Source organism: Dipodomys merriami, unplaced genomic scaffold, assembly GCF_024711535.1.
Source record: "Dipodomys merriami isolate MVZ:Mamm:240054 unplaced genomic scaffold, mDipMer1.0.p SCAF_708, whole genome shotgun sequence".
Taxonomy (NCBI): domain Eukaryota; kingdom Metazoa; phylum Chordata; class Mammalia; order Rodentia; family Heteromyidae; genus Dipodomys; species Dipodomys merriami.
Genome location: NW_027206300.1, coordinates 159,764 through 170,080, shown reverse-complemented (window position 1 = coordinate 170,080; position 10,317 = coordinate 159,764). Strand labels below are relative to the sequence as shown.

Here is a 10,317-nt window from a genome sequence, read left to right as displayed (position 1 = left end):
AGCAAATCGTATGAATTCAACAGTACAGTACCAGAACTGTATACAACATACCATTTTTAGTTTATTTTTGTAGTATGATCTTGTTTTAATCCTTAGGCTTTCCTGCACTGAGATCTTCCTATTCTAACTTTGTATATAGCTGAGATGACAGACATATGCCAACTTGACTAGCTATTGGATGGGATGTGATTATTGTTAGGTCTGCAGGAAGCCTACCCCTTACACCCATCTCCTTCACCAGCCTGAACCCAGTAATCACCTGACTGTCCATCACTTAACTGTGCGTCAGAAAAGGATCCTTGAATCTGAGGTTACTTTCTCCACGACTATTTTCTATTGTGACTTATCCATTCTAATTTCTTTCCTGAAACAGACCAGGATCTTAAACTAAGGATCTATGCAATGTCCTTGAGCTTTATGTTGGAGAAAAAGGCTAATAAACACCATATATGACTAAGCTTATATTAAAATGAAATGGTAAATTAATATATATGATAAACTGATAAGAGAACCTACTAATGCTCGTGTGTGTGTGTGTGTGTGTGTGTGTGTGTGTGTGTGTGTGTGTGTGTGTGTGTTTTATAAGAGCACATTATTAATACTCTATTCGCTTTAAAGTTTAGAAAATTATCTAGGATATTATTTTTAGAGTAGTAAGTTCTGTAGTATCGATGACATAAGCTTTCCCATTCCAGGATTTATTACTATGAATCAATCTTGAACCTTATCTGTTCCTGTTTGTTGAACCATGAGCTTTGAAAGCAAATTCTCCTATATCTGAATTGCCAACAGGGACGTAGCAGTCTAACCCTACATTCATATCATTGAATCTCAAGTTAGTAGCTTTTCCCCATCGATAAGATAATTACAGAAGGGATGAACACACAACAATTAAATATACAGAGTGAAAGGGAAACAAAAAAGAAAACATTTTTTAACTCCATATGACAATGCCACAGGGGATCAAAGAACTACAATTAATTATCCAAAAAAGAGCCATCACATATGCAAAGCATCCTGCTATATTGTTACAAGTGGTGGTTCTTGTTAACCTCTCAGTATGCCTAATATATAAATTAAGCTTTGCCATAGTTATGTTTTTTTAGGGGGGGGTCCGGTTATAGGGCCTGAACTCTGGGCCTGGACGCTGTCCCTCAGCTCTTCTGCTCAAGGCTAGCACTCTACCACTTGAGCCACAGCGCCTTCCGGCTTTTTTTATTTTTGCTTATGTGGTGCTGAGGAATCGAACCCAGGGCCACAGGCATGCAAGGCAAGTGCTCTACCACTGAGCCACCTTCCCAGCCCTGCCATAGTTATTATTATGAATCTTTCTGCTCATTTTTACCCCCAAAAGGATGATTTATTTCTTCTATTTAAAGACAGGCCTTCATCTTTAGTGTTCAACCATGCATTTTCAGTCTTCTCCATTATTACCAGCTCTTTGTCTGAGTATACATTTTTTCCCCTTATTTAGGAATTGGTACTGAAAGATAAGAATCCAATCAAATAGAAAGTGTAAAGACCCCTATGCTCTAGGAGAGAGGTGTTTGTTTTTTTCCTCCCAGGATGGATAACAGGACCTAGTAATAGAAAGGCTGCTCTAGAACTTTGTGTCACTGAAACTAGTAATGTTTTTTTGTACTAGCTGTTCCTGAGGCTTGAACATAGGGCATGAGCACTGTTCTCTTGGGAATTGTTTTTATCTACCACGTGACCACAACTCCACTTTGGTGGTTAATTGGAGATAAGAGTCACTTGGATTTTTCTGTTCGTCCTGACTATGCATTATCCTCAGAACTCAGCCTGCTGAGTAGCAAGGATTACTGGTAAAACAACAGTGCCCACTGCATTCAATGTTTTTTTGTTGTTGTTGTTATTCTGGACTCCAACTGCTTTCAGGGTGAAAAGCCATCACTGGGGATTCAGTTTTGCATGGGTTTATTTTTTTAACAATTTTAAAATATTTATTTGCTCTCTTGTTGCATTGTTGCTACTTTATCTTATCTTCATTTAATACTGGTTTTTACATTTTATTGTTACCACCTTATTTCATGAAAAAAATGGGATTACGGCACCAAGAAATTTAAATTAGTACAGTATTAGTGGTTTGCTTCATTTGAGAAAGGTTCTCTGCCGTAGAGTTCCCAACACATAGAGAGTTGCTTCACTTAGGACACCGGGATACCACTGGAAAAAAGGGGCCTGACAGGAAATTGGATAGAGCCATTGGCATATCTCCAGATAAGGGAACTCTTAGCCACATTCCAAAAACTCACACTGCCATCATCAAGATCAAGAAACACACCAACCCGGCCCAGAGGCTTCTCTACATATTGAGACAGCAATGGGAAGGTGGTAAAAAGGGTGTAAAGTGTGTTCTCTTTCACAAACAAAAGGAGGAAAACATCCTGAGATTCACTGAGGTTGCTCCTTATGACAGAATCCCTAACAACTCCCAAGGCCCAGGTTGAAGACTCATCCACACTAACCTCCCAGTAATGTTTCCCAGAGCTGAGGACTTGGCATCCAAAAGCAGTGAATTGAAGGGAGTCTTCAGAATTCAAAACTGCATATTGATGGTCGTGTCTAACACTGCTCCCAGGATCTTGATTCCCCACAACTTCATTGAAGGCAATCTCCATCCGGAACTGACTGAGCTTCTCTCTCATTCCAGGCATGGGAGGGGCACTGAGCTGTGGCCTCAGAGGAAGTGGCATGAAGACCAACACTGACTCACAGCTTTCTAGGATCAACTCTACATCCTGAAGCAGTTCCACATCTGGCTTCTGGTATGTTTCGATCAGCTCCTGAAACATATTCCTGAGCTGATGCTTCTTCTGAAGCATTTGGGTTTCCCTTTCTCTGAGTTGCTGTAACATGGCTCTTCCTTCATTGATCAGTAGCTGGGAATGGTGTCTTTCCTCCTCCTGGACACCAAGCTGCAGCATTCTAAAAACATCCTTAGTCATGTCTCAGTATAGATTCACATAACAAATCCATTGGTTGATGAGTCTCCTCTTCTCCTGTAAATTGTGCTGGTTTTCTTGATTCTTTTCCCATACAGCATGCATCTGCTTTGAAATCAACTCCCTCTGCTCTTCAGCAGCCCTTTCTATGGGATGGTGTTTGTGAGCCCTGTGCTCCTGAGACATGGAACAGCTCCTACAAAGCAGGGCCCTGTCTATCTCACAGAACATCTGCTTGGTCTCTCTGTGTGTCCCACACATGTATTCCTCAGAGCTCAGGAACCGCCTGAGGCTGGCTCTTCTGGCAATGGCCACCAGGCTCCTCAGAACCACGTTGGTTTTCAGGTTTGTCTGCTGGCAGGGTCCCTTGCATCCAGGGCACCTGGCTGGAGTCTCTTCCCAGCACAGGCAGAGACAAGGTCGACAAAAACTGTGCCCGCACTCTAGGGTGACTGGCTCTATGAAAGTATTCACACAGATGGCACAGCTCAGTTCCTTCTGGAAGGCCTGGGCAATGTCAGGGTCCATCATTCCTAGAATCTAATGAGGTGCTGGTGACTCACCCCTAAAAACCTAGCTACCCAAGAGACGGATATGAGATCAAGCTTTGAAGCTGACCTGGGCACCAAAGTCCCCCTGACACAGACTCTTATCTCCTATTTACCACTCCAAAATCACAAGTGGGCTATGACTCAAGTGGTAAAGCACTAGCCTTGACCACAAAGTGACCCAGGGATAGTGCCCAGTCTTGAGCACAAACAGGCCCAGCAACACTGCCCTACCACTGGGTTCAATCCCCACAACCGACAAAACACCACCACCAACAACAACACCAAACCAAGGAGAGAAGAATTAAAAGAGGAGTAGATTCTCCCACTCTTATCCTCACCTGGAGTATCCAAGCTCCAAATGGCCTCCTCCTGCTCAGGGATCTTCAGCAATGCCTGAGTCTCAGTCTTCCACTCTATTTATACTGAAAGAGGGTGGGCCCATGAAAGAAAGTGTCTCTGATTGGTTGTTTAGGGAAGCTGATTTACATATCAATAGGAGTTGGAATTTACCTCCTGCCAACCCCACCTTTTACTTCCTCTTTCCAGGACATGCAATTTGGTTAGGTTATTTGGATTAGGTGCAACTTAGGTTTGTCCAGGGTTGGAAAAGTTTATTGTGTTTGTTTTATTTTGTTTTGTTTTGTTTTTTACTTCTGTGTATGCTTTATATTGGTACTATGAGTTTATTACTTTTCCACTGGACTCTAGCACACATTCGTGGAATCATCCATTGTATCTTGTGGGTCTTCATTAATTTGGAATTTGTCAGGCCTGATGGTGGACTGGTACTTTACCGCTTAAGCCATGTCCTCTTCTGTGTTTGCTTTTACTTTTGGAATAGAAAATTGTGTTTATGCTTAGGCTCTCCTGGACTGAGATCTTCTGATTCACACGTTGCACAAAGCTGAGATGACAAGAATTACCTCTTGCTTGAGTTGTGATCAGGGTTAAGTCTGCCCACAGACCAGCCCCTCCCAGCTTTCCCATCACCTGCCTTAATCAGACCATCAATCACCTGACTGTCGATTATCACCTGACTGTGAATCAACAAACATCCTAGGCTCCGAGTTCACTTCCTCCCAAGTCCATTTTCCATACTAATTTATCCTTCCGATGTTGTTGTTCTTGTTGTTTGTCTGTCAGTGCTGGACTTGAACTCAGAGTAGAAGATCTGTCCCTGAGCTCTTCTTCCACTCTATTTCTCTTATCTTTATTTTAAATATCATTTATGCCTTTTTATTATAAAATGATGTGGTATTCTGATATGTAATTTAATAACTCAATGCCGTTTTTGAGAATGATCTAAAAATTATCATAGACATAATCATACACACACACATATATATATGTATATATATATATACATATGTATATAAATTGGATTTCAAGAGCACATTATTAATATTCAATTCACTATAAGTATTATCCTGTCAGAATATTCTCTTTAGGGTTATAGGTTGTCCCTGGCATAACCTTTCCCATTTTTGGTTTTGTTACTATAATCAATCTTGTACCTTTCTTGGTGTTGATCCATTAGCTTTGAAAGCATAATCCCCTATCTGAATTGCCAGCAGGGAAATAGTAGCCTAACACTATGTTTGCATCATTGACTCTCAGGCATTGACTCTCAAACAATCTTTGTACTTTTTTTTTTTTTTTTGAAATTTTTTTCATTAGTGCTGCGGAACTCAGGGTGTGGTGCTTTTATTCAGCTTTTCAGCTCAAGGTGAGTCCTCTACCACTTGAGCCACAGCACCAATTCCAGTTTTCTAGTGGTTTATTGGAGATGAGTGTCTACGACTTTCCTGCCTGGGCCGGGTTTGAACCGAGATCCTCAGATCTGTTTCCTGAGTAGCTAGTATTACAGGGAATGCACCACTGGAGCTGGCTAAGCATTGTTTTTTATCTTCATATGATAATATCAACGGGGATGAAGGCACAATAATTGGGTACATAGAGTGAACGACAGACAACAACAAAGATCCATCACAACTGGACAGCAAACTGTTGTATTGTTACAATTGTTGGCTATTGTTAACCTTTCAGTATGCCTAATGTGTAAATTGAGCTTTGCTATTGTTATTATTAATCTCTTAGCCTGAGTTAATGTTCTCTTCATTTTTACCCTAAAAAATTAGGACTTATTTTTTCTAAAGCCATTGCTTTATCTTTAGTGTTCAACCTTGCACTTTCTTTCTTCTCCAATATTACCAGCTATTTCTCTAAGTATTCCAGTTTATTTTATTTTTAGGAATGAGTACTGAAACTTAAAGAATCCACTCTAATAGAAAGTTTAAATACCCCAATGGTCTAGTATACAGGTGTTTCTGTTTTTTCTTCCCAGGCTGGATAACAGGATCTAGTCATCAAAAGCCTGCTTTAGAACTTTGAGTCACCGAAACTAGTACTGCTTTTTTGTTCTAGGATGTCCATGGGGCTTGAACTTAGGGCATGAGCACTATTAGTGAGGGTTTTTTTGTTGTTGTTGTTGTTTGCTTTGCTTTTTATTTTCTCCTACTACTTGGTCCACAACTCCACTTTGGTGGTTATTTGAAGATGAGTCTTTTGGGCTTTCCTATATGAACTGGCTATGAACTGCCATCCTGCTCAGCCTGCTGAGTAGCAAGGATTACTGGGAAAACAACAATGCCCACTGAAGTAAATGGTTTTTGTTTTGTTTTGTTTTGTTTTTTGCTGTTACTCTGAGATCCACCTTTTTTCATGGTGAAAAGCAGTCACTGGGGACTCATTTTTGCATGGGTTTATTTTTATAGCAATTTTTAAATAGTTTTTTGCTCTCTTGTTGGATTGTTGCTACTTTATCTTATCTTCATTATTTTTAAATTTTATATTTTATTATATGTTACATCCATATTTCATAACAAAATGGGATTACTGTGCAAAGAAATTCAAATTAGTACAGTATTAGTGGTTTGCTTCATTTGAGAAAGGTTCTCTGCTATAGAGTTCCCAACGTATAGAATCTTCACTAATAATGGTTTATCATTGGAGAAAAAGTGTCTGACAGGAAATTGAAAATAGCCAATGGGATATCTCCAGAGAAGGGAACTTTTAACCACATTCCAAAAACTCACACTGCCATGGTCCAGATAAAGAAACACCACACCCTGGCCAAAAGACTTCTCTATATAATGTGTCAGCAATGGGGAGGTGGTAAAAAAAAGTGTAAAGAATGTTCCCTTTCACAAAAGGAGGAAGAAAAGGTCCTTTGATTCAGGGTGGTGGGCCTAGAAATGGGTGTGTACCTGAGTTCTCATTTAGGGAAGGTGATTTACATATCATTTGGGGTTGGAATTTCCATCCTGGTAACCACAGCTTTAACTTCCTCTTTCAAGGAAATGCCTCTTACAATTTCCTTAGAGAGTGACAAGTGCTGTGTATTTTGGTTAGGTGCAAGTTAAATTTGTACAGGATTGGAAAACATTTTTTTCCTTACCTTTTTTTATCTTTTGTATCTTTTTGTATCTTTTGTACTATGCATTAATTACTTTTTCACCAGAATATAGGTGACTTTGTATCTTGTGGTTTTGAAAATTAGCTGAGCTTGCATTGTGGAGTTATTAGATGATCATCCAAGTTTTTTATTTGGAAATTGTCATGCCTCCCGCTTGTCTGGTGCTTCACCACTTGAGCCATTTCAATCTTTTTATTCTCATTGCACTTCTAATTTCAAATAAAAATACTGTATTCATTTTCTATTGGTAATGTAGTTCCCCAATTTTAATTTATGCAAGAATTCTGAACTGATTTCAAAAATGAAGGACATTTTAAAGTAATTCATTAAAAATTTCATAAAAGCTATGAATATGGAGCTACATATAATTCATTACTTTTGTTTAATTTTTCACACCACAGTTGTAGAGTATGCTCAAAGGTGATTTTTATACTAACCTTTTTCTTGGAAGAATTTTTTAAATTAGGAAAATACTTTAGAGACATTAATGTTAGTTCAGCTATTTATTCTGCTTCATAAGGAATGTGATTTTGAGTTAATACACAGAAAATCTAAGACATATGATACATTTGGCATTTAGATCAATTTGTGTAATTACTTTTTTATTTAAATACTGAATGCCTATTTCTGAATTTTCAATTTATTACCTGAGTCAAAGGTATATCATTACACCTGAAGAATCTAATCCACTTTACAAAGACTAAGTAACATATTAGTATGAATTTTATTTTTTTAGTTGAAAAATAATATTCAACATATATCACTTCAGGTGGTTTCACTGGAAAATTATTAAGATATGCATATCTATAGATATTTCATAATTCTATATTCTTATTTTTGGATTACATTTTTGTAATCCATGTGTCTGTACTCCAATTGTGTTAGACTTCCAATTGGTCATCTGACATCTTTGCTTTGTTCCAGGATTTCAGCATTAATGTTTTCTTATTTTCAGTGATTTTTATTATTTTTTCATCTCACTATCGCCGTTGTAACTTTTTAACATACAAAAAAGAAAATTTACTATTGCCCAGCTCAGCATTCTTTACATTTTCAAAAACCCAAGTGATGCTAGTGACATGCAACATGAAATGATTGATAATTTATACAATATCAATTGTATACAATACAGTAATATCAAAATATTGCATACAAATTTTAAAAAATGTAATGTTATGAAATTAAAATACACTATTATTAAACTGTGACATCTAACATTTTCTATTATTACCATAATATAGTAATATAAAACCATGCCATCACTCTCCAACTTCCTTTGTAAAGCATTTACACTTTGTGGAAACCTACACCTGAGCCCCTTTCCTGGTAATGAATGGACTGTTAAATGTCTCTAGAATTTCGGCAACCTCCCAGAAGCCTCTGGTATGTTTGGCTCCTCCCCTCTATCACCCATTATAATTAGGCCTGAGAGAATGCCACCTAGTCCTCATGCAACAAAGTAAGTTAGAGAACAAGTGCCCCATTTCCCAGCTGGACGCATCCAGGTCTTCATGCAAAAATGATCTCCAAGTTGTCATTTGCCTCAGTCCTGCAGCCATCATTGCCCAAGCCTGTAAACTCAGGTAGGTGCTTGAATAGCAAGCTGTTGTAGCACAAGCTGCTGAATGAACCTCAACTCTTGGACATTACATCTGAATTTAAAAAAAATTCCCTACAGCTGGGCTCTTATGACCCTGAAATTTGAAGATTATGGTCTGGATAATGGTTTCAAGCTAATCACTGATCCTCAGATCTCAGCTTCCTGAATAGCTAGGATAGAAGGTGTAAGCCACCAGCACCCAGATTTGCTCTTGCTTTCTTTGGTGTAATTGCTTTACAAAATCTTATCTCATTTAAATCTGATTTCATTCTGAGTTCTACCCTAAGCAGTACATTACAGATGGAAATTGCTCATCCTGTGCTGTCTCGGTCTAATGAAAACAAAGATTACTCTTCAGTCGATTTTTGCTGGTGCTTACCAAGTACACCATTCCTTAGTCCACTCCATGGGTAATTATTACATATTTAAAACCTTCCATAAACTACAGGAACCCTAATTTCCTGGGTTAAAGTGTTGAAATATTGGATGTCTCCTTCCCTAATCTTCTTTTCTTTCCTTGTTTTTTTTTTTTTTTTTGTCCATCGTGGGTCTTGAACTCTGGGCCTAGGTATTTTCCCTCAGCGCTTCAGCTAAAGGCTAGTGCTCTACCGCTTGAGCCACAGTGCAACTTCCTCCCTTATCTTCTTGTTTTCTCTGTCTACACTCATAGCATTTCAACATCTATTTTCCAATCAACTAGCAATATATTTACACAGCATAGACTAAAAGGGTAGGTAGTCAAATATACTTGTACAAATCAAACTAAGCATGAATCTAACAAATATTCTTGATTGATTCACTTAAAACTCTTGACTGGGATAAATAGTTCTAGTTGCAATTATGGCATAAATTTCTTTTTTTCTGAAATCAAATGATGGAAGAGACATTTCAGCAAAGGGAAGTGAGGAAAGTGCTCACACCTAAGGAAGAAAAAGGGACCTCTCTAAGCTTATGCAGTACCATAGGAAAAATATTGAAAAAGGAACAGCTAAATTTGAAATTTATGACAGGTATGATATCAAGTACCCACTCCTCGTTAAAGTAAGCCTGAATTAACAGCATTAATAATTTTAAGCTAGTTTTCAGTGTTTCACACCTGAAATATCTAACCACACTTGAGGCTAAGATCTGGAGAACTGAGGACTGAGGCCAGCTTTGGCAGAAATTTCCTGCCAAAAATTATTAATTTTCACTATATTGAGTATTATCATTTTTTGGTTTCTCATCTGAGAACAAGACTAGTTGGTGTGATTTTCACATTAGTAGAAATATTACTGTCATATCATAATTAGAAGTTCTATGAGAAGAACCAGGTATTTAAGATTATACCTTGTCAAAAGAGTCTATCCTTCTCATTCGCAGTCTTGGCCTTCACTTGTATCTTTGTTCCCCACTATGACCTTTCAACAATAATACTGTTCTATCATGGCTTTAAATGCCTAAGATTCTGACAACATCACAAAGAAAATATTTCTGAATTAAGGATAGATTTCTAGATAAAGGCTTTTAACAAAATAAAAATTAGATATTTTTGCTTTTCATATTATCTTTTCTTTTTAAAGTGTTTTTGATTGACACATAACAATTCTATACACATTAGAGGTAAAATGAGCTGTTTTATTTTTGCTTTGCTTTGCTTTCTGCATTTCTGGGATTAAACTCTGAGCCTCACACTCTCACTCTGGGGGCTCACCTGGATATAATATGTTTTGACTTGTGCCATCA

At 37.9% G+C, this 10,317-nt stretch overlaps 1 pseudogene; it reads right to left on the bottom strand.

Moving 5' to 3' along the window:
• Positions 1 to 2,168: 2,168 nt before the first annotated feature.
• LOC138817929 (tripartite motif-containing protein 43 pseudogene) lies at positions 2,169 to 3,494 on the bottom strand (annotated as a pseudogene).
• Between the last annotated feature and the right edge of the window lie 6,823 nt (positions 3,495 to 10,317).